Here is a 20,239-nt window from a genome sequence, read left to right as displayed (position 1 = left end):
AAACAGTAGATATATTGCGAGCAGGACGGGAAACGGCAGCTCGGACAGCTCAAACTTGTCACGATTCGTGTGGAAAAAGTTCCGTTCCGGTACCGGGAATCGAACCCGGGCCTCCTGGGTGAAAGCCAGGTATCCTAGCCACTAGACCACACCGGATGCGGGCGTTCCTGCGGCGGATCGGACGGTCGCTTGTAGCATTTCGTGTCGTGTCCCGCGTCGGCGCCCTTCTCTCTTTGCGAGCGTCTTTGCGCATACTGACTGGCAAGGCGCGCACCTCAAACGTCTCAGAGCAATGTTTTTGGCTTCATGCTGTGCTAGGAGAAGAGGAAAAGGGAAGCTGTAAGTAGCAATAACAGGGAGTAAACATTTTCCCGCTGAAGCGTTGAAAACGTTGTGGATAAAAAACAAGAAATAAGTTGGTGCCCTAGCAACAGCATCACCATCAGTCACAGAAAATTAAATGCCCCGGGTGAGGATCGAACTCACGACCTTATGATTATGAGACTTACGCGCTGCCTACTGCGCTACCGAGGCACAGGTGAAGCGCTTGTCCTGGAAACTGGGTAAGTACCACACCCAATGTTAGACGTAAAGACACTGTACTTCCTGGATAACGTGTTCTGTTGCTACACGTGCATTGCCAGCCCAGTTGATTGCGGTGTTGCTGCAGATTTGCAAACGATAGGCAGCACTCCTTGTCGTTAACGTTCAGTGCCTCGGAGGCACCTGGACACAGCAACTTGCGAGGCCAGGCCGACGCTAGTCTGTAGAACACCATGCGAGCGTCCTAGTGGGGACCCGCGAGTGCTGCGTTCTCGGTTCTTCTCAAGGGAATCCAGCTATACATTCATGTGGATCGTGCATCTCAAGCGCGCAAGCCACACGGCAGCATTATCGTGGGAAAAGCAAAATGATGCATCGGCCGGGAATCGAACCCGGGCCGCCCGCGTGGCAGGCGAGCACTCTGCCACTGAACCACCGATGCTCGGGCCGGTAGTAACTGCACGCTGCTTCCCGAGCAGATGTCTCAAGGGAAAGTGGGACTGCCGTCAAGCGCCGTAGCATTCTGTCGAGAAGATGCTGCAGACGCTGAATCCTGCACTGTACTGCTTAAAAATGCCGCCAGAACGCGGTCCTCTGCGTACTCTTGCGTCGCCGGCGCCGACTCTTGCCAAGGATGCGAAATGTGCGCGGATACGCTGTCCGAACGCGCCTGGATGTGCTCCCCTAGCCTACCTCGAAATGCGCCTGCCAGGTACGATCACCTTCGGCCGCTGCCGACAGGCGGGAAGCCGACACAGCGCGGCGTCGGGGCGCTCGCTTGTGCGGTGGTGGTGTAATGGTCAGCATAGTTGCCTTCCAAGCAGTTGGTCCGGGTTCGATTCCCGGCCACCGCAACAGGCTTTTTAATGTCACGTATGAGTACTTTCGCCACGCGCCCTTAACTTAATGTTTTTTCCCCCTCTTACTCGCTGCAGACCAGCCTATAGTGTGTCTCGACTGTCTCGACTTGTCTCGACTTTGCTCAGCTGACGCGAGAGCTGACGCTCTCCAATCGGCCTATATCAAAACGACAAGCACGAGAAACGACTGAGAGAGGTAAGGAGAGGCGAGGCGATGTACACACAGCACGCCCGTTCATTTCACGGTGGCGTCTCCCTGACCGAATCGGGCTGTAGCTCCGAAAACAAAGGAGAAAGAAAAATAGGAAGTAAAACTGCCAACAGTACCCTGTGTCCCCATGCGCTCTCCCGCCCAAGTACCGACAAGGGCCAAAGTTGTTACGCATCGGCAATCGGACATTTCCTTTCATCTTCTCTTTATCGGTTGAGAACCAGTGTATTCAACATATTATGGCCATTGCCGAGTGAATGCTGTAGCGCTTCCCGACAAGTCGGGTTCGGATCCTCTGTCAACTTCCACGCAGGGTGATGATGTTTTGGTCATCACACTCGCCAGCTGAAATCGGCGCTGCCTTTTCGTGGTAGTAAAAGCGTTGTGGCCCGTGGGGGGATCGAACCCACGACCTTCGCGTTATTAGCACGACGCTCTAACCAACTGAGCTAACGGGCCTCGACAGTTGCGCTCGCTCAGCCCTACGCTGCAAACGTATGGCATGAAGCCGTACACCATTTCTATGGTCGTCGGATGTCTGCTTCCCTCGTCTATACTCTGCTGACGGTCACGAAACAGTAGATATATTGCGAGCAGGACGGGAAACGGCAGCTCGGACAGCTCAAACTTGTCACGATTCGTGTGGAAAAAGTTCCGTTCCGGTACCGGGAATCGAACCCGGGCCTCCTGGGTGAAAGCCAGGTATCCTAGCCACTAGACCACACCGGATGTGGGCGTTCCTGACGCGGATCGGACGGTCGCTTGTAGCATTTCGTGTCGTGTCCCGCGTCGGCGCCCTTCTCTCTTTGCGAGCGTCTTTGCGCATACTGACTGGCAAGGCGCGCACCTCAAACGTCTCAGAGCAATGTTTTTGGCTTCATGCTGTGCTAGGAGAAGAGGAAAAGGGAAGCTGTAAGTAGCAATAACAGGGAGTAAACATTTTCCCGCTGAAGCGTTGAAAACGTTGTGGATAACAAACAAGAAATAAGTTGGTGCCCTAGCAACAGCATCACCATCAGTCACAGAAAATTAAATGCCCCGGGTGAGGATCGAACTCACGACCTTAAGATTATGAGACTTACGCGCTGCCTACTGCGCTACCGAGGCACAGGTGAAGCGCTTGTCCTGGAAACTGGCTAAGTACCACACCCAATGTTAGACGTAAAGACACTGTACTTCCTGGATAACGTGTTCTGTTGCTACACGTGCATTGCCAGCCCAGTTGATTGCGGTGTTGCTGCAGCTTTTGCAAACGATAGGCAGCACTCCTTGTCGTTAACGTTCAGTGCCTCGGAGGCACCTGGACACAGCAACTTGTGAGGCCAGGCCGACGCTAGTCTGTAGAACACCATGCGAGCGTCCTAGTGGGGACCCGCGAGTGCTGCGTTCTCGGTTCTTCTCAAGGGAATCCAGCTATACATTCATGTGGATCGTGCATCTCAAGCGCGCAAGCCACACGGCAGCATTATCGTGGGAAAAGCAAAATGATGCATCGGCCGGGAATCGAACCCGGGCCGCCCGCGTGGCAGGCGAGCACTCTGCCACTGAACCACCGATGCTCGGGCCGGTAGTAACTGCACGCTGCTTCCCGAGCAGATGTCTCAAGGGAAAGTGGGACTGCCGTCAAGCGCCGTAGCATTCTGTCGAGAAGATGCTGCAGACGCTGAATCCTGCACTGTACTGCTTAAAAATGCCGCCAGAACGCGGTCCTCTGCGTACTCTTGCGTCGCCGGCGCCGACTCTTGCCAAGGATGCGAAATGTGCGCGGATACGCTGTCCGAACGCGCCTGGATGTGCTCCCCTAGCCTACCTCGAAATGCGCCTGCCAGGTACGATCACCTTCGGCCGCTGCCGACAGGCGGGAAGCCGACACAGCGCGGCGTCGGGGCGCTCGCTTGTGCGGTGGTGGTGTAATGGTCAGCATAGTTGCCTTCCAAGCAGTTGGTCCGGGTTCGATTCCCGGCCACCGCAACAGGCTTTTTAATGTCACGTATGAGTACTTTCGCCACGCGCCCTTAACTTAATGTTTTTTCCCCCTCTTACTCGCTGCAGACCAGCCTATAGTGTGTCTCGACTGTCTCGACTTGTCTCGACTTTGCTCAGCTGACGCGAGAGCTGACGCTCTCCAATCGGCCTATATCAAAACGACAAGCACGAGAAACGACTGAGAGAGGTAAGGAGAGGCGAGGCGATGTACACACAGCACGCCCGTTCATTTCACGGTGGCGTCTCCCTGACCGAATCGGGCTGTAGCTCCGAAAACAAAGGAGAAAGAAAAATAGGAAGTAAAACTGCCAACAGTACCCTGTGTCCCCATGCGCTCTCCCGCCCAAGTACCGACAAGGGCCAAAGTTGTTACGCATCGGCAATCGGACATTTCCTTTCATCTTCTCTTTATCGGTTGAGAACCAGTGTATTCAACATATTATGGCCATTGCCGAGTGAATGCTGTAGCGCTTCCCGACAAGTCGGGTTCGGATCCTCTGTCAACTTCCACGCAGGGTGATGATGTTTTGGTCATCACACTCGCCAGCTGAAATCGGCGCTGCCTTTTCGTGGTAGTAAAAGCGTTGTGGCCCGTGGGGGGATCGAACCCACGACCTTCGCGTTATTAGCACGACGCTCTAACCAACTGAGCTAACGGGCCTCGACAGTTGCACTCGCTCAGCCCTACGCTGCAAACGTATGGCATGAAGCCGTACACCATTTCTATGGTCGTCGGATGTCTGCTTCCCTCGTCTATACTCTGCTGACGGTCACGAAACAGTAGATATATTGCGAGCAGGACGGGAAACGGCAGCTCGGACAGCTCAAACTTGTCACGATTCGTGTGGAAAAAGTTCCGTTCCGGTACCGGGAATCGAACCCGGGCCTCCTGGGTGAAAGCCAGGTATCCTAGCCACTAGACCACACCGGATGCGGGCGTTCCTGCGGCGGATCGGACGGTCGCTTGTAGCATTTCGTGTCGTGTCCCGCGTCGGCGCCCTTCTCTCTTTGCGAGCGTCTTTGCGCATACTGACTGGCAAGGCGCGCACCTCAAACGTCTCAGAGCAATGTTTTTGGCTTCATGCTGTGCTAGGAGAAGAGGAAAAGGGAAGCTGTAAGTAGCAATAACAGGGAGTAAACATTTTCCCGCTGAAGCGTTGAAAACGTTGTGGATAAAAAACAAGAAATAAGTTGGTGCCCTAGCAACAGCATCACCATCAGTCACAGAAAATTAAATGCCCCGGGTGAGGATCGAACTCACGACCTTAAGATTATGAGACTTACGCGCTGCCTACTGCGCTACCGAGGCACAGGTGAAGCGCTTGTCCTGGAAACTGGGTAAGTACCACACCCAATGTTAGACGTAAAGACACTGTACTTCCTGGATAACGTGTTCTGTTGCTACACGTGCATTGCCAGCCCAGTTGATTGCGGTGTTGCTGCAGATTTGCAAACGATAGGCAGCACTCCTTGTCGTTAACGTTCAGTGCCTCGGAGGCACCTGGACACAGCAACTTGCGAGGCCAGGCCGACGCTAGTCTGTAGAACACCATGCGAGCGTCCTAGTGGGGACCCGCGAGTGCTGCGTTCTCGGTTCTTCTCAAGGGAATCCTGCTATACATTCATGTGGATCGTGCATCTCAAGCGCGCAAGCCACACGGCAGCATTATCGTGGGAAAAGCAAAATGATGCATCGGCCGGGAATCGAACCCGGGCCGCCCGCGTGGCAGGCGAGCATTCTACCACTGAACCACCGATGCTCGGGCCGGTAGTAACTGCACGCTGCTTCCCGAGCAGATGTCTCAAGGGAAAGTGGGACTGCCGTCAAGCGCCGTAGCATTCTGTCGAGAAGATGCTGCAGACGCTGAATCCTGCACTGTACTGCTTAAAAATGCCGCCAGAACGCGGTCCTCTGCGTACTCTTGCGTCGCCGGCGCCGACTCTTGCCAAGGATGCGAAATGTGCGCGGATACGCTGTCCGAACGCGCCTGGATGTGCTCCCCTAGCCTACCTCGAAATGCGCCTGCCAGGTACGATCACCTTCGGCCGCTGCCGACAGGCGGGAAGCCGACACAGCGCGGCGTCGGGGCGCTCGCTTGTGCGGTGGTGGTGTAATGGTCAGCATAGTTGCCTTCCAAGCAGTTGGTCCGGGTTCGATTCCCAGCCACCGCAACAGGCTTTTTAATTTCACGTATGAGTACTTTCGCCACGCGCCCTTAACTTAATGTTTTTTCCCCCTCTTACTCGCTGCAGACCAGCCTATAGTGTGTCTCGACTGTCTCGACTTGTCTCGACTTTGCTCAGCTGACGCGAGAGCTGACGCTCTCCAATCGGCCTATATCAAAACGACAAGCACGAGAAACGACTGAGAGAGGTAAGGAGAGGCGAGGCGATGTACACACAGCACGCCCGTTCATTTCACGGTGGCGTCTCCCTGACCGAATCGGGCTGTAGCTCCGAAAACAAAGGAGAAAGAAAAATAGGAAGTAAAACTGCCAACAGTACCCTGTGTCCCCATGCGCTCTCCCGCCCAAGTACCGACAAGGGCCAAAGTTGTTACGCATCGGCAATCGGACATTTCCTTTCATCTTCTCTTTATCGGTTGAGAACCAGTGTATTCAACATATTATGGCCATTGCCGAGTGAATGCTGTAGCGCTTCCCGACAAGTCGGGTTCGGATCCTCTGTCAACTTCTACGCAGGGTGATGATCTTTTGGTCATCACACTCGCCAGCTGAAATCGGCGCTGCCTTTTCGTGGTAGTAAAAGCGTTGTGGCCCGTGGGGGGATCGAACCCACGACCTTCGCGTTATTAGCACGACGCTCTAACCAACTGAGCTAACGGGCCTCGACAGTTGCGCTCGCTCAGCCCTACGCTGCAAACGTATGGCATGAAGCCGTACACCATTTCTATGGTCGTCGGATGTCTGCTTCCCTCGTCTATACTCTGCTGACGGTCACGAAACAGTAGATATATTGCGAGCAGGACGGGAAACGGCAGCTCGGACAGCTCAAACTTGTCACGATTCGTGTGGAAAAAGTTCCGTTCCGGTACCGGGAATCGAACCCGGGCCTCCTGGGTGAAAGCCAGGTATCCTAGCCACTAGACCACACCGGATGCGGGCGTTCCTGCGGCGGATCGGACGGTCGCTTGTAGCATTTCGTGTCGTGTCCCGCGTCGGCGCCCTTCTCTCTTTGCGAGCGTCTTTGCGCATACTGACTGGCAAGGCGCGCACCTCAAACGTCTCAGAGCAATGTTTTTGGCTTCATGCTGTGCTAGGAGAAGAGGAAAAGGGAAGCTGTAAGTAGCAATAACAGGGAGTAAACATTTTCCCGCTGAAGCGTTGAAAACGTTGTGGATAAAAAACAAGAAATAAGTTGGTGCCCTAGCAACAGCATCACCATCAGTCACAGAAAATTAAATGCCCCGGGTGAGGATCGAACTCACGACCTTAAGATTATGAGACTTACGCGCTGCCTACTGCGCTACCGAGGCACAGGTGAAGCGCTTGTCCTGGAAACTGGGTAAGTACCACACCCAATGTTAGACGTAAAGACACTGTACTTCCTGGATAACGTGTTCTGTTGCTACACGTGCATTGCCAGCCCAGTTGATTGCGGTGTTGCTGCAGATTTGCAAACGATAGGCAGCACTCCTTGTCGTTAACGTTCAGTGCCTCGGAGGCACCTGGACACAGCAACTTGCGAGGCCAGGCCGACGCTAGTCTGTAGAACACCATGCGAGCGTCCTAGTGGGGACCCGCGAGTGCTGCGTTCTCGGTTCTTCTCAAGGGAATCCTGCTATACATTCATGTGGATCGTGCATCTCAAGCGCGCAAGCCACACGGCAGCATTATCGTGGGAAAAGCAAAATGATGCATCGGCCGGGAATCGAACCCGGGCCGCCCGCGTGGCAGGCGAGCACTCTGCCACTGAACCACCGATGCTCGGGCCGGTAGCAACTGCACGCTGCTTCCCGAGCAGATGTCTCAAGGGAAAGTGGGACTGCCGTCAAGCGCCGTAGCATTCTGTCGAGAAGATGCTGCAGACGCTGAATCCTGCACTGTACTGCTTAAAAATGCCGCCAGAACGCGGTCCTCTGCGTACTCTTGCGTCGCCGGCGCCGACTCTTGCCAAGGATGCGAAATGTGCGCGGATACGCTGTCCGAACGCGCCTGGATGTGCTCCCCTAGCCTACCTCGAAATGCGCCTGCCAGGTACGATCACCTTCGGCCGCTGCCGACAGGCGGGAAGCCGACACAGCGCGGCGTCGGGGCGCTCGCTTGTGCGGTGGTGGTGTAATGGTCAGCATAGTTGCCTTCCAAGCAGTTGGTCCGGGTTCGATTCCCAGCCACCGCAACAGGCTTTTTAATTTCACGTATGAGTACTTTCGCCACGCGCCCTTAACTTAATGTTTTTTCCCCCTCTTACTCGCTGCAGACCAGCCTATAGTGTGTCTCGACTGTCTCGACTTGTCTCGACTTTGCTCAGCTGACGCGAGAGCTGACGCTCTCCAATCGGCCTATATCAAAACGACAAGCACGAGAAACGACTGAGAGAGGTAAGGAGAGGCGAGGCGATGTACACACAGCACGCCCGTTCATTTCACGGTGGCGTCTCCCTGACCGAATCGGGCTGTAGCTCCGAAAACAAAGGAGAAAGAAAAATAGGAAGTAAAACTGCCAACAGTACCCTGTGTCCCCATGCGCTCTCCCGCCCAAGTACCGACAAGGGCCAAAGTTGTTACGCATCGGCAATCGGACATTTCCTTTCATCTTCTCTTTATCGGTTGAGAACCAGTGTATTCAACATATTATGGCCATTGCCGAGTGAATGCTGTAGCGCTTCCCGACAAGTCGGGTTCGGATCCTCTGTCAACTTCCACGCAGGGTGATGATCTTTTGGTCATCACACTCGCCAGCTGAAATCGGCGCTGCCTTTTCGTGGTAGTAAAAGCGTTGTGGCCCGTGGGGGGATCGAACCCACGACCTTCGCGTTATTAGCACGACGCTCTAACCAACTGAGCTAACGGGCCTCGACAGTTGCGCTCGCTCAGCCCTACGCTGCAAACGTATGGCATGAAGCCGTACACCATTTCTATGGTCGTCGGATGTCTGCTTCCCTCGTCTATACTCTGCTGACGGTCACGAAACAGTAGATATATTGCGAGCAGGACGGGAAACGGCAGCTCGGACAGCTCAAACTTGTCACGATTCGTGTGGAAAAAGTTCCGTTCCGGTACCGGGAATCGAACCCGGGCCTCCTGGGTGAAAGCCAGGTATCCTAGCCACTAGACCACACCGGATGCGGGCGTTCCTGCGGCGGATCGGACGGTCGCTTGTAGCATTTCGTGTCGTGTCCCGCGTCGGCGCCCTTCTCTCTTTGCGAGCGTCTTTGCGCATACTGACTGGCAAGGCGCGCACCTCAAACGTCTCAGAGCAATGTTTTTGGCTTCATGCTGTGCTAGGAGAAGAGGAAAAGGGAAGCTGTAAGTAGCAATAACAGGGAGTAAACATTTTCCCGCTGAAGCGTTGAAAACGTTGTGGATAAAAAACAAGAAATAAGTTGGTGCCCTAGCAACAGCATCACCATCAGTCACAGAAAATTAAATGCCCCGGGTGAGGATCGAACTCACGACCTTAAGATTATGAGACTTACGCGCTGCCTACTGCGCTACCGAGGCACAGGTGAAGCGCTTGTCCTGGAAACTGGGTAAGTACCACACCCAATGTTAGACGTAAAGACACTGTACTTCCTGGATAACGTGTTCTGTTGCTACACGTGCATTGCCAGCCCAGTTGATTGCGGTGTTGCTGCAGATTTGCAAACGATAGGCAGCACTCCTTGTCGTTAACGTTCAGTGCCTCGGAGGCACCTGGACACAGCAACTTGCGAGGCCAGGCCGACGCTAGTCTGTAGAACACCATGCGAGCGTCCTAGTGGGGACCCGCGAGTGCTGCGTTCTCGGTTCTTCTCAAGGGAATCCTGCTATACATTCATGTGGATCGTGCATCTCAAGCGCGCAAGCCACACGGCAGCATTATCGTGGGAAAAGCAAAATGATGCATCGGCCGGGAATCGAACCCGGGCCGCCCGCGTGGCAGGCGAGCATTCTACCACTGAACCACCGATGCTCGGGCCGGTAGTAACTGCACGCTGCTTCCCGAGCAGATGTCTCAAGGGAAAGTGGGACTGCCGTCAAGCGCCGTAGCATTCTGTCGAGAAGATGCTGCAGACGCTGAATCCTGCACTGTACTGCTTAAAAATGCCGCCAGAACGCGGTCCTCTGCGTACTCTTGCGTCGCCGGCGCCGACTCTTGCCAAGGATGCGAAATGTGCGCGGATACGCTGTCCGAACGCGCCTGGATGTGCTCCCCTAGCCTACCTCGAAATGCGCCTGCCAGGTACGATCACCTTCGGCCGCTGCCGACAGGCGGGAAGCCGACACAGCGCGGCGTCGGGGCGCTCGCTTGTGCGGTGGTGGTGTAATGGTCAGCATAGTTGCCTTCCAAGCAGTTGGTCCGGGTTCGATTCCCAGCCACCGCAACAGGCTTTTTAATTTCACGTATGAGTACTTTCGCCACGCGCCCTTAACTTAATGTTTTTTCCCCCTCTTACTCGCTGCAGACCAGCCTATAGTGTGTCTCGACTGTCTCGACTTGTCTCGACTTTGCTCAGCTGACGCGAGAGCTGACGCTCTCCAATCGGCCTATATCAAAACGACAAGCACGAGAAACGACTGAGAGAGGTAAGGAGAGGCGAGGCGATGTACACACAGCACGCCCGTTCATTTCACGGTGGCGTCTCCCTGACCGAATCGGGCTGTAGCTCCGAAAACAAAGGAGAAAGAAAAATAGGAAGTAAAACTGCCAACAGTACCCTGTGTCCCCATGCGCTCTCCCGCCCAAGTACCGACAAGGGCCAAAGTTGTTACGCATCGGCAATCGGACATTTCCTTTCATCTTCTCTTTATCGGTTGAGAACCAGTGTATTCAACATATTATGGCCATTGCCGAGTGAATGCTGTAGCGCTTCCCGACAAGTCGGGTTCGGATCCTCTGTCAACTTCCACGCAGGGTGATGATCTTTTGGTCATCACACTCGCCAGCTGAAATCGGCGCTGCCTTTTCGTGGTAGTAAAAGCGTTGTGGCCCGTGGGGGGATCGAACCCACGACCTTCGCGTTATTAGCACGACGCTCTAACCAACTGAGCTAACGGGCCTCGACAGTTGCGCTCGCTCAGCCCTACGCTGCAAACGTATGGCATGAAGCCGTACACCATTTCTATGGTCGTCGGATGTCTGCTTCCCTCGTCTATACTCTGCTGACGGTCACGAAACAGTAGATATATTGCGAGCAGGACGGGAAACGGCAGCTCGGACAGCTCAAACTTGTCACGATTCGTGTGGAAAAAGTTCCGTTCCGGTACCGGGAATCGAACCCGGGCCTCCTGGGTGAAAGCCAGGTATCCTAGCCACTAGACCACACCGGATGCGGGCGTTCCTGCGGCGGATCGGACGGTCGCTTGTAGCATTTCGTGTCGTGTCCCGCGTCGGCGCCCTTCTCTCTTTGCGAGCGTCTTTGCGCATACTGACTGGCAAGGCGCGCACCTCAAACGTCTCAGAGCAATGTTTTTGGCTTCATGCTGTGCTAGGAGAAGAGGAAAAGGGAAGCTGTAAGTAGCAATAACAGGGAGTAAACATTTTCCCGCTGAAGCGTTGAAAACGTTGTGGATAAAAAACAAGAAATAAGTTGGTGCCCTAGCAACAGCATCACCATCAGTCACAGAAAATTAAATGCCCCGGGTGAGGATCGAACTCACGACCTTAAGATTATGAGACTTACGCGCTGCCTACTGCGCTACCGAGGCACAGGTGAAGCGCTTGTCCTGGAAACTGGGTAAGTACCACACCCAATGTTAGACGTAAAGACACTGTACTTCCTGGATAACGTGTTCTGTTGCTACACGTGCATTGCCAGCCCAGTTGATTGCGGTGTTGCTGCAGATTTGCAAACGATAGGCAGCACTCCTTGTCGTTAACGTTCAGTGCCTCGGAGGCACCTGGACACAGCAACTTGCGAGGCCAGGCCGACGCTAGTCTGTAGAACACCATGCGAGCGTCCTAGTGGGGACCCGCGAGTGCTGCGTTCTCGGTTCTTCTCAAGGGAATCCTGCTATACATTCATGTGGATCGTGCATCTCAAGCGCGCAAGCCACACGGCAGCATTATCGTGGGAAAAGCAAAATGATGCATCGGCCGGGAATCGAACCCGGGCCGCCCGCGTGGCAGGCGAGCATTCTACCACTGAACCACCGATGCTCGGGCCGGTAGTAACTGCACGCTGCTTCCCGAGCAGATGTCTCAAGGGAAAGTGGGACTGCCGTCAAGCGCCGTAGCATTCTGTCGAGAAGATGCTGCAGACGCTGAATCCTGCACTGTACTGCTTAAAAATGCCGCCAGAACGCGGTCCTCTGCGTACTCTTGCGTCGCCGGCGCCGACTCTTGCCAAGGATGCGAAATGTGCGCGGATACGCTGTCCGAACGCGCCTGGATGTGCTCCCCTAGCCTACCTCGAAATGCGCCTGCCAGGTACGATCACCTTCGGCCGCTGCCGACAGGCGGGAAGCCGACACAGCGCGGCGTCGGGGCGCTCGCTTGTGCGGTGGTGGTGTAATGGTCAGCATAGTTGCCTTCCAAGCAGTTGGTCCGGGTTCGATTCCCGGCCACCGCAACAGGCTTTTTAATGTCACGTATGAGTACTTTCGCCACGCGCCCTTAACTTAATGTTTTTTCCCCCTCTTACTCGCTGCAGACCAGCCTATAGTGTGTCTCGACTGTCTCGACTTGTCTCGACTTTGCTCAGCTGACGCGAGAGCTGACGCTCTCCAATCGGCCTATATCAAAACGACAAGCACGAGAAACGACTGAGAGAGGTAAGGAGAGGCGAGGCGATGTACACACAGCACGCCCGTTCATTTCACGGTGGCGTCTCCCTGACCGAATCGGGCTGTAGCTCCGAAAACAAAGGAGAAAGAAAAATAGGAAGTAAAACTGCCAACAGTACCCTGTGTCCCCATGCGCTCTCCCGCCCAAGTACCGACAAGGGCCAAAGTTGTTACGCATCGGCAATCGGACATTTCCTTTCATCTTCTCTTTATCGGTTGAGAACCAGTGTATTCAACATATTATGGCCATTGCCGAGTGAATGCTGTAGCGCTTCCCGACAAGTCGGGTTCGGATCCTCTGTCAACTTCCACGCAGGGTGATGATGTTTTGGTCATCACACTCGCCAGCTGAAATCGGCGCTGCCTTTTCGTGGTAGTAAAAGCGTTGTGGCCCGTGGGGGGATCGAACCCACGACCTTCGCGTTATTAGCACGACGCTCTAACCAACTGAGCTAACGGGCCTCGACAGTTGCACTCGCTCAGCCCTACGCTGCAAACGTATGGCATGAAGCCGTACACCATTTCTATGGTCGTCGGATGTCTGCTTCCCTCGTCTATACTCTGCTGACGGTCACGAAACAGTAGATATATTGCGAGCAGGACGGGAAACGGCAGCTCGGACAGCTCAAACTTGTCACGATTCGTGTGGAAAAAGTTCCGTTCCGGTACCGGGAATCGAACCCGGGCCTCCTGGGTGAAAGCCAGGTATCCTAGCCACTAGACCACACCGGATGCGGGCGTTCCTGCGGCGGATCGGACGGTCGCTTGTAGCATTTCGTGTCGTGTCCCGCGTCGGCGCCCTTCTCTCTTTGCGAGCGTCTTTGCGCATACTGACTGGCAAGGCGCGCACCTCAAACGTCTCAGAGCAATGTTTTTGGCTTCATGCTGTGCTAGGAGAAGAGGAAAAGGGAAGCTGTAAGTAGCAATAACAGGGAGTAAACATTTTCCCGCTGAAGCGTTGAAAACGTTGTGGATAAAAAACAAGAAATAAGTTGGTGCCCTAGCAACAGCATCACCATCAGTCACAGAAAATTAAATGCCCCGGGTGAGGATCGAACTCACGACCTTAAGATTATGAGACTTACGCGCTGCCTACTGCGCTACCGAGGCACAGGTGAAGCGCTTGTCCTGGAAACTGGGTAAGTACCACACCCAATGTTAGACGTAAAGACACTGTACTTCCTGGATAACGTGTTCTGTTGCTACACGTGCATTGCCAGCCCAGTTGATTGCGGTGTTGCTGCAGATTTGCAAACGATAGGCAGCACTCCTTGTCGTTAACGTTCAGTGCCTCGGAGGCACCTGGACACAGCAACTTGCGAGGCCAGGCCGACGCTAGTCTGTAGAACACCATGCGAGCGTCCTAGTGGGGACCCGCGAGTGCTGCGTTCTCGGTTCTTCTCAAGGGAATCCTGCTATACATTCATGTGGATCGTGCATCTCAAGCGCGCAAGCCACACGGCAGCATTATCGTGGGAAAAGCAAAATGATGCATCGGCCGGGAATCGAACCCGGGCCGCCCGCGTGGCAGGCGAGCATTCTACCACTGAACCACCGATGCTCGGGCCGGTAGTAACTGCACGCTGCTTCCCGAGCAGATGTCTCAAGGGAAAGTGGGACTGCCGTCAAGCGCCGTAGCATTCTGTCGAGAAGATGCTGCAGACGCTGAATCCTGCACTGTACTGCTTAAAAATGCCGCCAGAACGCGGTCCTCTGCGTACTCTTGCGTCGCCGGCGCCGACTCTTGCCAAGGATGCGAAATGTGCGCGGATACGCTGTCCGAACGCGCCTGGATGTGCTCCCCTAGCCTACCTCGAAATGCGCCTGCCAGGTACGATCACCTTCGGCCGCTGCCGACAGGCGGGAAGCCGACACAGCGCGGCGTCGGGGCGCTCGCTTGTGCGGTGGTGGTGTAATGGTCAGCATAGTTGCCTTCCAAGCAGTTGGTCCGGGTTCGATTCCCAGCCACCGCAACAGGCTTTTTAATTTCACGTATGAGTACTTTCGCCACGCGCCCTTAACTTAATGTTTTTTCCCCCTCTTACTCGCTGCAGACCAGCCTATAGTGTGTCTCGACTGTCTCGACTTGTCTCGACTTTGCTCAGCTGACGCGAGAGCTGACGCTCTCCAATCGGCCTATATCAAAACGACAAGCACGAGAAACGACTGAGAGAGGTAAGGAGAGGCGAGGCGATGTACACACAGCACGCCCGTTCATTTCACGGTGGCGTCTCCCTGACCGAATCGGGCTGTAGCTCCGAAAACAAAGGAGAAAGAAAAATAGGAAGTAAAACTGCCAACAGTACCCTGTGTCCCCATGCGCTCTCCCGCCCAAGTACCGACAAGGGCCAAAGTTGTTACGCATCGGCAATCGGACATTTCCTTTCATCTTCTCTTTATCGGTTGAGAACCAGTGTATTCAACATATTATGGCCATTGCCGAGTGAATGCTGTAGCGCTTCCCGACAAGTCGGGTTCGGATCCTCTGTCAACTTCCACGCAGGGTGATGATCTTTTGGTCATCACACTCGCCAGCTGAAATCGGCGCTGCCTTTTCGTGGTAGTAAAAGCGTTGTGGCCCGTGGGGGGATCGAACCCACGACCTTCGCGTTATTAGCACGACGCTCTAACCAACTGAGCTAACGGGCCTCGACAGTTGCGCTCGCTCAGCCCTACGCTGCAAACGTATGGCATGAAGCCGTACACCATTTCTATGGTCGTCGGATGTCTGCTTCCCTCGTCTATACTCTGCTGACGGTCACGAAACAGTAGATATATTGCGAGCAGGACGGGAAACGGCAGCTCGGACAGCTCAAACTTGTCACGATTCGTGTGGAAAAAGTTCCGTTCCGGTACCGGGAATCGAACCCGGGCCTCCTGGGTGAAAGCCAGGTATCCTAGCCACTAGACCACACCGGATGCGGGCGTTCCTGCGGCGGATCGGACGGTCGCTTGTAGCATTTCGTGTCGTGTCCCGCGTCGGCGCCCTTCTCTCTTTGCGAGCGTCTTTGCGCATACTGACTGGCAAGGCGCGCACCTCAAACGTCTCAGAGCAATGTTTTTGGCTTCATGCTGTGCTAGGAGAAGAGGAAAAGGGAAGCTGTAAGTAGCAATAACAGGGAGTAAACATTTTCCCGCTGAAGCGTTGAAAACGTTGTGGATAAAAAACAAGAAATAAGTTGGTGCCCTAGCAACAGCATCACCATCAGTCACAGAAAATTAAATGCCCCGGGTGAGGATCGAACTCACGACCTTAAGATTATGAGACTTACGCGCTGCCTACTGCGCTACCGAGGCACAGGTGAAGCGCTTGTCCTGGAAACTGGGTAAGTACCACACCCAATGTTAGACGTAAAGACACTGTACTTCCTGGATAACGTGTTCTGTTGCTACACGTGCATTGCCAGCCCAGTTGATTGCGGTGTTGCTGCAGATTTGCAAACGATAGGCAGCACTCCTTGTCGTTAACGTTCAGTGCCTCGGAGGCACCTGGACACAGCAACTTGCGAGGCCAGGCCGACGCTAGTCTGTAGAACACCATGCGAGCGTCCTAGTGGGGACCCGCGAGTGCTGCGTTCTCGGTTCTTCTCAAGGGAATCCTGCTATACATTCATGTGGATCGTGCATCTCAAGCGCGCAAGCCACACGGCAGCATTATCGTGGGAAAAGCAAAATGATGCATCGGCCGGGAATCGAACCCGGGCCGCCCGCGTGGCAGGCGAGCATTCTACCACTGAACCACCGATGCTCGGGCCGGTAGTAACTGCACGCTGCTTCCCGAGCAGATGTCTCAAGGGAAAGTGGGACTGCCGTCAAGCGCCGTAGCATTCTGTCGAGAAGATGCTGCAGACGCTGAATCCTGCACTGTACTGCTTAAAAATGCCGCCAGAACGCGGTCCTCTGCGTACTCTTGCGTCGCCGGCGCCGACTCTTGCCAAGGATGCGAAATGTGCGCGGATACGCTGTCCGAACGCGCCTGGATGTGCTCCCCTAGCCTACCTCGAAATGCGCCTGCCAGGTACGATCACCTTCGGCCGCTGCCGACAGGCGGGAAGCCGACACAGCGCGGCGTCGGGGCGCTCGCTTGTGCGGTGGTAGTGTAATGGTCAGCATAGTTGCCTTCCAAGCAGTTGGTCCGGGTTCGATTCCCAGCCACCGCAACAGGCTTTTTAATTTCACGTATGAGTACTTTCGCCACGCGCCCTTAACTTAATGTTTTTTCCCCCTCTTACTCGCTGCAGACCAGCCTATAGTGTGTCTCGACTGTCTCGACTTGTCTCGACTTTGCTCAGCTGACGCGAGAGCTGACGCTCTCCAATCGGCCTATATCAAAACGACAAGCACGAGAAACGACTGAGAGAGGTAAGGAGAGGCGAGGCGATGTACACACAGCACGCCCGTTCATTTCACGGTGGCGTCTCCCTGACCGAATCGGGCTGTAGCTCCGAAAACAAAGGAGAAAGAAAAATAGGAAGTAAAACTGCCAACAGTACCCTGTGTCCCCATGCGCTCTCCCGCCCAAGTACCGACAAGGGCCAAAGTTGTTACGCATCGGCAATCGGACATTTCCTTTCATCTTCTCTTTATCGGTTGAGAACCAGTGTATTCAACATATTATGGCCATTGCCGAGTGAATGCTGTAGCGCTTCCCGACAAGTCGGGTTCGGATCCTCTGTCAACTTCCACGCAGGGTGATGATGTTTTGGTCATCACACTCGCCAGCTGAAATCGGCGCTGCCTTTTCGTGGTAGTAAAAGCGTTGTGGCCCGTGGGGGGATCGAACCCACGACCTTCGCGTTATTAGCACGACGCTCTAACCAACTGAGCTAACGGGCCTCGACAGTTGCGCTCGCTCAGCCCTACGCTGCAAACGTATGGCATGAAGCCGTACACCATTTCTATGGTCGTCGGATGTCTGCTTCCCTCGTCTATACTCTGCTGACGGTCACGAAACAGTAGATATATTGCGAGCAGGACGGGAAACGGCAGCTCGGACAGCTCAAACTTGTCACGATTCGTGTGGAAAAAGTTCCGTTCCGGTACCGGGAATCGAACCCGGGCCTCCTGGGTGAAAGCCAGGTATCCTAGCCACTAGACCACACCGGATGCGGGCGTTCCTGCGGCGGATCGGACGGTCGCTTGTAGCATTTCGTGTCGTGTCCCGCGTCGGCGCCCTTCTCTCTTTGCGAGCGTCTTTGCGCATACTGACTGGCAAGGCGCGCACCTCAAACGTCTCAGAGCAATGTTTTTGGCTTCATGCTGTGCTAGGAGAAGAGGAAAAGGGAAGCTGTAAGTAGCAATAACAGGGAGTAAACATTTTCCCGCTGAAGCGTTGAAAACGTTGTGGATAAAAAACAAGAAATAAGTTGGTGCCCTAGCAACAGCATCACCATCAGTCACAGAAAATTAAATGCCCCGGGTGAGGATCGAACTCACGACCTTAAGATTATGAGACTTACGCGCTGCCTACTGCGCTACCGAGGCACAGGTGAAGCGCTTGTCCTGGAAACTGGGTAAGTACCACACCCAATGTTAGACGTAAAGACACTGTACTTCCTGGATAACGTGTTCTGTTGCTACACGTGCATTGCCAGCCCAGTTGATTGCGGTGTTGCTGCAGATTTGCAAACGATAGGCAGCACTCCTTGTCGTTAACGTTCAGTGCCTCGGAGGCACCTGGACACAGCAACTTGCGAGGCCAGGCCGACGCTAGTCTGTAGAACACCATGCGAGCGTCCTAGTGGGGACCCGCGAGTGCTGCGTTCTCGGTTCTTCTCAAGGGAATCCTGCTATACATTCATGTGGATCGTGCATCTCAAGCGCGCAAGCCACACGGCAGCATTATCGTGGGAAAAGCAAAATGATGCATCGGCCGGGAATCGAACCCGGGCCGCCCGCGTGGCAGGCGAGCATTCTACCACTGAACCACCGATGCTCGGGCCGGTAGTAACTGCACGCTGCTTCCCGAGCAGATGTCTCAAGGGAAAGTGGGACTGCCGTCAAGCGCCGTAGCATTCTGTCGAGAAGATGCTGCAGACGCTGAATCCTGCACTGTACTGCTTAAAAATGCCGCCAGAACGCGGTCCTCTGCGTACTCTTGCGTCGCCGGCGCCGACTCTTGCCAAGGATGCGAAATGTGCGCGGATACGCTGTCCGAACGCGCCTGGATGTGCTCCCCTAGCCTACCTCGAAATGCGCCTGCCAGGTACGATCACCTTCGGCCGCTGCCGACAGGCGGGAAGCCGACACAGCGCGGCGTCGGGGCGCTCGCTTGTGCGGTGGTGGTGTAATGGTCAGCATAGTTGCCTTCCAAGCAGTTGGTCCGGGTTCGATTCCCGGCCACCGCAACAGGCTTTTTAATGTCACGTATGAGTACTTTCGCCACGCGCCCTTAACTTAATGTTTTTTCCCCCTCTTACTCGCTGCAGACCAGCCTATAGTGTGTCTCGACTGTCTCGACTTGTCTCGACTTTGCTCAGCTGACGCGAGAGCTGACGCTCTCCAATCGGCCTATATCAAAACGACAAGCACGAGAAACGACTGAGAGAGGTAAGGAGAGGCGAGGCGATGTACACACAGCACGCCCGTTCATTTCACGGTGGCGTCTCCCTGACCGAATCGGGCTGTAGCTCCGAAAACAAAGGAGAAAGAAAAATAGGAAGTAAAACTGCCAACAGTACCCTGTGTCCCCATGCGCTCTCCCGCCCAAGTACCGACAAGGGCCAAAGTTGTTACGCATCGGCAATCGGACATTTCCTTTCATCTTCTCTTTATCGGTTGAGAACCAGTGTATTCAACATATTATGGCCATTGCCGAGTGAATGCTGTAGCGCTTCCCGACAAGTCGGGTTCGGATCCTCTGTCAACTTCCACGCAGGGTGATGATGTTTTGGTCATCACACTCGCCAGCTGAAATCGGCGCTGCCTTTTCGTGGTAGTAAAAGCGTTGTGGCCCGTGGGGGGATCGAACCCACGACCTTCGCGTTATTAGCACGACGCTCTAACCAACTGAGCTAACGGGCCTCGACAGTTGCGCTCGCTCAGCCCTACGCTGCAAACGTATGGCATGAAGCCGTACACCATTTCTATGGTCGTCGGATGTCTGCTTCCCTCGTCTATACTCTGCTGACGGTCACGAAACAGTAGATATATTGCGAGCAGGACGGGAAACGGCAGCTCGGACAGCTCAAACTTGTCACGATTCGTGTGGAAAAAGTTCCGTTCCGGTACCGGGAATCGAACCCGGGCCTCCTGGGTGAAAGCCAGGTATCCTAGCCACTAGACCACACCGGATGTGGGCGTTCCTGACGCGGATCGGACGGTCGCTTGTAGCATTTCGTGTCGTGTCCCGCGTCGGCGCCCTTCTCTCTTTGCGAGCGTCTTTGCGCATACTGACTGGCAAGGCGCGCACCTCAAACGTCTCAGAGCAATGTTTTTGGCTTCATGCTGTGCTAGGAGAAGAGGAAAAGGGAAGCTGTAAGTAGCAATAACAGGGAGTAAACATTTTCCCGCTGAAGTGTTGAAAACGTTGTGGATAACAAACAAGAAATAAGTTGGTGCCCTAGCAACAGCATCACCATCAGTCACAGAAAATTAAATGCCCCGGGTGAGGATCGAACTCACGACCTTAAGATTATGAGACTTACGCGCTGCCTACTGCGCTACCGAGGCACAGGTGAAGCGCTTGTCCTG

The 20,239-nt window shown here is 54.6% G+C and overlaps 47 non-coding genes across 47 annotated transcripts; 9 read left to right on the top strand and 38 right to left on the bottom strand.

Annotated features, from left to right (window-relative positions):
- Positions 1-84: 84 nt before the first annotated feature.
- Positions 85-156, bottom strand: Trnae-uuc (transfer RNA glutamic acid (anticodon UUC)). The gene has a single exon. It is a non-coding gene; the product is annotated as a tRNA-Glu (tRNA).
- A 305-nt stretch (positions 157-461) lies between these two features.
- On the bottom strand, positions 462-534 carry Trnam-cau (transfer RNA methionine (anticodon CAU)). The gene has a single exon. It is a non-coding gene; the product is annotated as a tRNA-Met (tRNA).
- A 380-nt stretch (positions 535-914) lies between these two features.
- Positions 915-985, bottom strand: Trnag-gcc (transfer RNA glycine (anticodon GCC)). The gene has a single exon. It is a non-coding gene; the product is annotated as a tRNA-Gly (tRNA).
- A 340-nt stretch (positions 986-1,325) lies between these two features.
- Trnag-ucc (transfer RNA glycine (anticodon UCC)) lies at positions 1,326-1,397 on the top strand. Its single transcript has one exon. It is a non-coding gene; the product is annotated as a tRNA-Gly (tRNA).
- A 602-nt stretch (positions 1,398-1,999) lies between these two features.
- On the bottom strand, positions 2,000-2,073 carry Trnai-aau (transfer RNA isoleucine (anticodon AAU)). The gene has a single exon. It is a non-coding gene; the product is annotated as a tRNA-Ile (tRNA).
- Positions 2,074-2,271: 198 nt separating this feature from the next.
- Positions 2,272-2,343, bottom strand: Trnae-uuc (transfer RNA glutamic acid (anticodon UUC)). The gene has a single exon. It is a non-coding gene; the product is annotated as a tRNA-Glu (tRNA).
- A 305-nt stretch (positions 2,344-2,648) lies between these two features.
- Trnam-cau (transfer RNA methionine (anticodon CAU)) lies at positions 2,649-2,721 on the bottom strand. The gene has a single exon. It is a non-coding gene; the product is annotated as a tRNA-Met (tRNA).
- A 381-nt stretch (positions 2,722-3,102) lies between these two features.
- Positions 3,103-3,173, bottom strand: Trnag-gcc (transfer RNA glycine (anticodon GCC)). Its single transcript has one exon. It is a non-coding gene; the product is annotated as a tRNA-Gly (tRNA).
- Positions 3,174-3,513: 340 nt separating this feature from the next.
- On the top strand, positions 3,514-3,585 carry Trnag-ucc (transfer RNA glycine (anticodon UCC)). The gene has a single exon. It is a non-coding gene; the product is annotated as a tRNA-Gly (tRNA).
- A 602-nt stretch (positions 3,586-4,187) lies between these two features.
- On the bottom strand, positions 4,188-4,261 carry Trnai-aau (transfer RNA isoleucine (anticodon AAU)). The gene has a single exon. It is a non-coding gene; the product is annotated as a tRNA-Ile (tRNA).
- Positions 4,262-4,459: 198 nt separating this feature from the next.
- Trnae-uuc (transfer RNA glutamic acid (anticodon UUC)) lies at positions 4,460-4,531 on the bottom strand. The gene has a single exon. It is a non-coding gene; the product is annotated as a tRNA-Glu (tRNA).
- Positions 4,532-4,836: 305 nt separating this feature from the next.
- Positions 4,837-4,909, bottom strand: Trnam-cau (transfer RNA methionine (anticodon CAU)). Its single transcript has one exon. It is a non-coding gene; the product is annotated as a tRNA-Met (tRNA).
- Positions 4,910-5,289: 380 nt separating this feature from the next.
- On the bottom strand, positions 5,290-5,360 carry Trnag-gcc (transfer RNA glycine (anticodon GCC)). Its single transcript has one exon. It is a non-coding gene; the product is annotated as a tRNA-Gly (tRNA).
- A 340-nt stretch (positions 5,361-5,700) lies between these two features.
- Positions 5,701-5,772, top strand: Trnag-ucc (transfer RNA glycine (anticodon UCC)). Its single transcript has one exon. It is a non-coding gene; the product is annotated as a tRNA-Gly (tRNA).
- Positions 5,773-6,374: 602 nt separating this feature from the next.
- Positions 6,375-6,448, bottom strand: Trnai-aau (transfer RNA isoleucine (anticodon AAU)). The gene has a single exon. It is a non-coding gene; the product is annotated as a tRNA-Ile (tRNA).
- Positions 6,449-6,646: 198 nt separating this feature from the next.
- Trnae-uuc (transfer RNA glutamic acid (anticodon UUC)) lies at positions 6,647-6,718 on the bottom strand. The gene has a single exon. It is a non-coding gene; the product is annotated as a tRNA-Glu (tRNA).
- A 305-nt stretch (positions 6,719-7,023) lies between these two features.
- Positions 7,024-7,096, bottom strand: Trnam-cau (transfer RNA methionine (anticodon CAU)). The gene has a single exon. It is a non-coding gene; the product is annotated as a tRNA-Met (tRNA).
- A 380-nt stretch (positions 7,097-7,476) lies between these two features.
- Trnag-gcc (transfer RNA glycine (anticodon GCC)) lies at positions 7,477-7,547 on the bottom strand. The gene has a single exon. It is a non-coding gene; the product is annotated as a tRNA-Gly (tRNA).
- A 340-nt stretch (positions 7,548-7,887) lies between these two features.
- Trnag-ucc (transfer RNA glycine (anticodon UCC)) lies at positions 7,888-7,959 on the top strand. The gene has a single exon. It is a non-coding gene; the product is annotated as a tRNA-Gly (tRNA).
- A 602-nt stretch (positions 7,960-8,561) lies between these two features.
- On the bottom strand, positions 8,562-8,635 carry Trnai-aau (transfer RNA isoleucine (anticodon AAU)). The gene has a single exon. It is a non-coding gene; the product is annotated as a tRNA-Ile (tRNA).
- A 198-nt stretch (positions 8,636-8,833) lies between these two features.
- Positions 8,834-8,905, bottom strand: Trnae-uuc (transfer RNA glutamic acid (anticodon UUC)). Its single transcript has one exon. It is a non-coding gene; the product is annotated as a tRNA-Glu (tRNA).
- A 305-nt stretch (positions 8,906-9,210) lies between these two features.
- Positions 9,211-9,283, bottom strand: Trnam-cau (transfer RNA methionine (anticodon CAU)). The gene has a single exon. It is a non-coding gene; the product is annotated as a tRNA-Met (tRNA).
- A 380-nt stretch (positions 9,284-9,663) lies between these two features.
- Positions 9,664-9,734, bottom strand: Trnag-gcc (transfer RNA glycine (anticodon GCC)). The gene has a single exon. It is a non-coding gene; the product is annotated as a tRNA-Gly (tRNA).
- A 340-nt stretch (positions 9,735-10,074) lies between these two features.
- On the top strand, positions 10,075-10,146 carry Trnag-ucc (transfer RNA glycine (anticodon UCC)). Its single transcript has one exon. It is a non-coding gene; the product is annotated as a tRNA-Gly (tRNA).
- Positions 10,147-10,748: 602 nt separating this feature from the next.
- On the bottom strand, positions 10,749-10,822 carry Trnai-aau (transfer RNA isoleucine (anticodon AAU)). Its single transcript has one exon. It is a non-coding gene; the product is annotated as a tRNA-Ile (tRNA).
- A 198-nt stretch (positions 10,823-11,020) lies between these two features.
- On the bottom strand, positions 11,021-11,092 carry Trnae-uuc (transfer RNA glutamic acid (anticodon UUC)). Its single transcript has one exon. It is a non-coding gene; the product is annotated as a tRNA-Glu (tRNA).
- A 305-nt stretch (positions 11,093-11,397) lies between these two features.
- Positions 11,398-11,470, bottom strand: Trnam-cau (transfer RNA methionine (anticodon CAU)). Its single transcript has one exon. It is a non-coding gene; the product is annotated as a tRNA-Met (tRNA).
- Positions 11,471-11,850: 380 nt separating this feature from the next.
- Positions 11,851-11,921, bottom strand: Trnag-gcc (transfer RNA glycine (anticodon GCC)). Its single transcript has one exon. It is a non-coding gene; the product is annotated as a tRNA-Gly (tRNA).
- A 340-nt stretch (positions 11,922-12,261) lies between these two features.
- Positions 12,262-12,333, top strand: Trnag-ucc (transfer RNA glycine (anticodon UCC)). Its single transcript has one exon. It is a non-coding gene; the product is annotated as a tRNA-Gly (tRNA).
- A 602-nt stretch (positions 12,334-12,935) lies between these two features.
- Positions 12,936-13,009, bottom strand: Trnai-aau (transfer RNA isoleucine (anticodon AAU)). Its single transcript has one exon. It is a non-coding gene; the product is annotated as a tRNA-Ile (tRNA).
- A 198-nt stretch (positions 13,010-13,207) lies between these two features.
- On the bottom strand, positions 13,208-13,279 carry Trnae-uuc (transfer RNA glutamic acid (anticodon UUC)). Its single transcript has one exon. It is a non-coding gene; the product is annotated as a tRNA-Glu (tRNA).
- A 305-nt stretch (positions 13,280-13,584) lies between these two features.
- Trnam-cau (transfer RNA methionine (anticodon CAU)) lies at positions 13,585-13,657 on the bottom strand. Its single transcript has one exon. It is a non-coding gene; the product is annotated as a tRNA-Met (tRNA).
- Positions 13,658-14,037: 380 nt separating this feature from the next.
- Positions 14,038-14,108, bottom strand: Trnag-gcc (transfer RNA glycine (anticodon GCC)). Its single transcript has one exon. It is a non-coding gene; the product is annotated as a tRNA-Gly (tRNA).
- Positions 14,109-14,448: 340 nt separating this feature from the next.
- Trnag-ucc (transfer RNA glycine (anticodon UCC)) lies at positions 14,449-14,520 on the top strand. Its single transcript has one exon. It is a non-coding gene; the product is annotated as a tRNA-Gly (tRNA).
- Positions 14,521-15,122: 602 nt separating this feature from the next.
- Positions 15,123-15,196, bottom strand: Trnai-aau (transfer RNA isoleucine (anticodon AAU)). Its single transcript has one exon. It is a non-coding gene; the product is annotated as a tRNA-Ile (tRNA).
- Positions 15,197-15,394: 198 nt separating this feature from the next.
- Trnae-uuc (transfer RNA glutamic acid (anticodon UUC)) lies at positions 15,395-15,466 on the bottom strand. The gene has a single exon. It is a non-coding gene; the product is annotated as a tRNA-Glu (tRNA).
- A 305-nt stretch (positions 15,467-15,771) lies between these two features.
- Positions 15,772-15,844, bottom strand: Trnam-cau (transfer RNA methionine (anticodon CAU)). Its single transcript has one exon. It is a non-coding gene; the product is annotated as a tRNA-Met (tRNA).
- A 380-nt stretch (positions 15,845-16,224) lies between these two features.
- On the bottom strand, positions 16,225-16,295 carry Trnag-gcc (transfer RNA glycine (anticodon GCC)). The gene has a single exon. It is a non-coding gene; the product is annotated as a tRNA-Gly (tRNA).
- A 340-nt stretch (positions 16,296-16,635) lies between these two features.
- On the top strand, positions 16,636-16,707 carry Trnag-ucc (transfer RNA glycine (anticodon UCC)). The gene has a single exon. It is a non-coding gene; the product is annotated as a tRNA-Gly (tRNA).
- Positions 16,708-17,309: 602 nt separating this feature from the next.
- On the bottom strand, positions 17,310-17,383 carry Trnai-aau (transfer RNA isoleucine (anticodon AAU)). The gene has a single exon. It is a non-coding gene; the product is annotated as a tRNA-Ile (tRNA).
- Positions 17,384-17,581: 198 nt separating this feature from the next.
- Positions 17,582-17,653, bottom strand: Trnae-uuc (transfer RNA glutamic acid (anticodon UUC)). Its single transcript has one exon. It is a non-coding gene; the product is annotated as a tRNA-Glu (tRNA).
- Positions 17,654-17,958: 305 nt separating this feature from the next.
- Trnam-cau (transfer RNA methionine (anticodon CAU)) lies at positions 17,959-18,031 on the bottom strand. The gene has a single exon. It is a non-coding gene; the product is annotated as a tRNA-Met (tRNA).
- Positions 18,032-18,411: 380 nt separating this feature from the next.
- Trnag-gcc (transfer RNA glycine (anticodon GCC)) lies at positions 18,412-18,482 on the bottom strand. Its single transcript has one exon. It is a non-coding gene; the product is annotated as a tRNA-Gly (tRNA).
- A 340-nt stretch (positions 18,483-18,822) lies between these two features.
- Positions 18,823-18,894, top strand: Trnag-ucc (transfer RNA glycine (anticodon UCC)). The gene has a single exon. It is a non-coding gene; the product is annotated as a tRNA-Gly (tRNA).
- Positions 18,895-19,496: 602 nt separating this feature from the next.
- Positions 19,497-19,570, bottom strand: Trnai-aau (transfer RNA isoleucine (anticodon AAU)). The gene has a single exon. It is a non-coding gene; the product is annotated as a tRNA-Ile (tRNA).
- Positions 19,571-19,768: 198 nt separating this feature from the next.
- Positions 19,769-19,840, bottom strand: Trnae-uuc (transfer RNA glutamic acid (anticodon UUC)). The gene has a single exon. It is a non-coding gene; the product is annotated as a tRNA-Glu (tRNA).
- A 305-nt stretch (positions 19,841-20,145) lies between these two features.
- Positions 20,146-20,218, bottom strand: Trnam-cau (transfer RNA methionine (anticodon CAU)). Its single transcript has one exon. It is a non-coding gene; the product is annotated as a tRNA-Met (tRNA).
- Positions 20,219-20,239: the final 21 nt, after the last annotated feature.

The sequence above is a fragment of the Schistocerca nitens genome, unplaced genomic scaffold (assembly GCF_023898315.1).
Source record: "Schistocerca nitens isolate TAMUIC-IGC-003100 unplaced genomic scaffold, iqSchNite1.1 HiC_scaffold_255, whole genome shotgun sequence".
Lineage (NCBI taxonomy): Eukaryota > Metazoa > Arthropoda > Insecta > Orthoptera > Acrididae > Schistocerca > Schistocerca nitens.
This window is presented reverse-complemented; position numbering and strand designations above follow the sequence as displayed.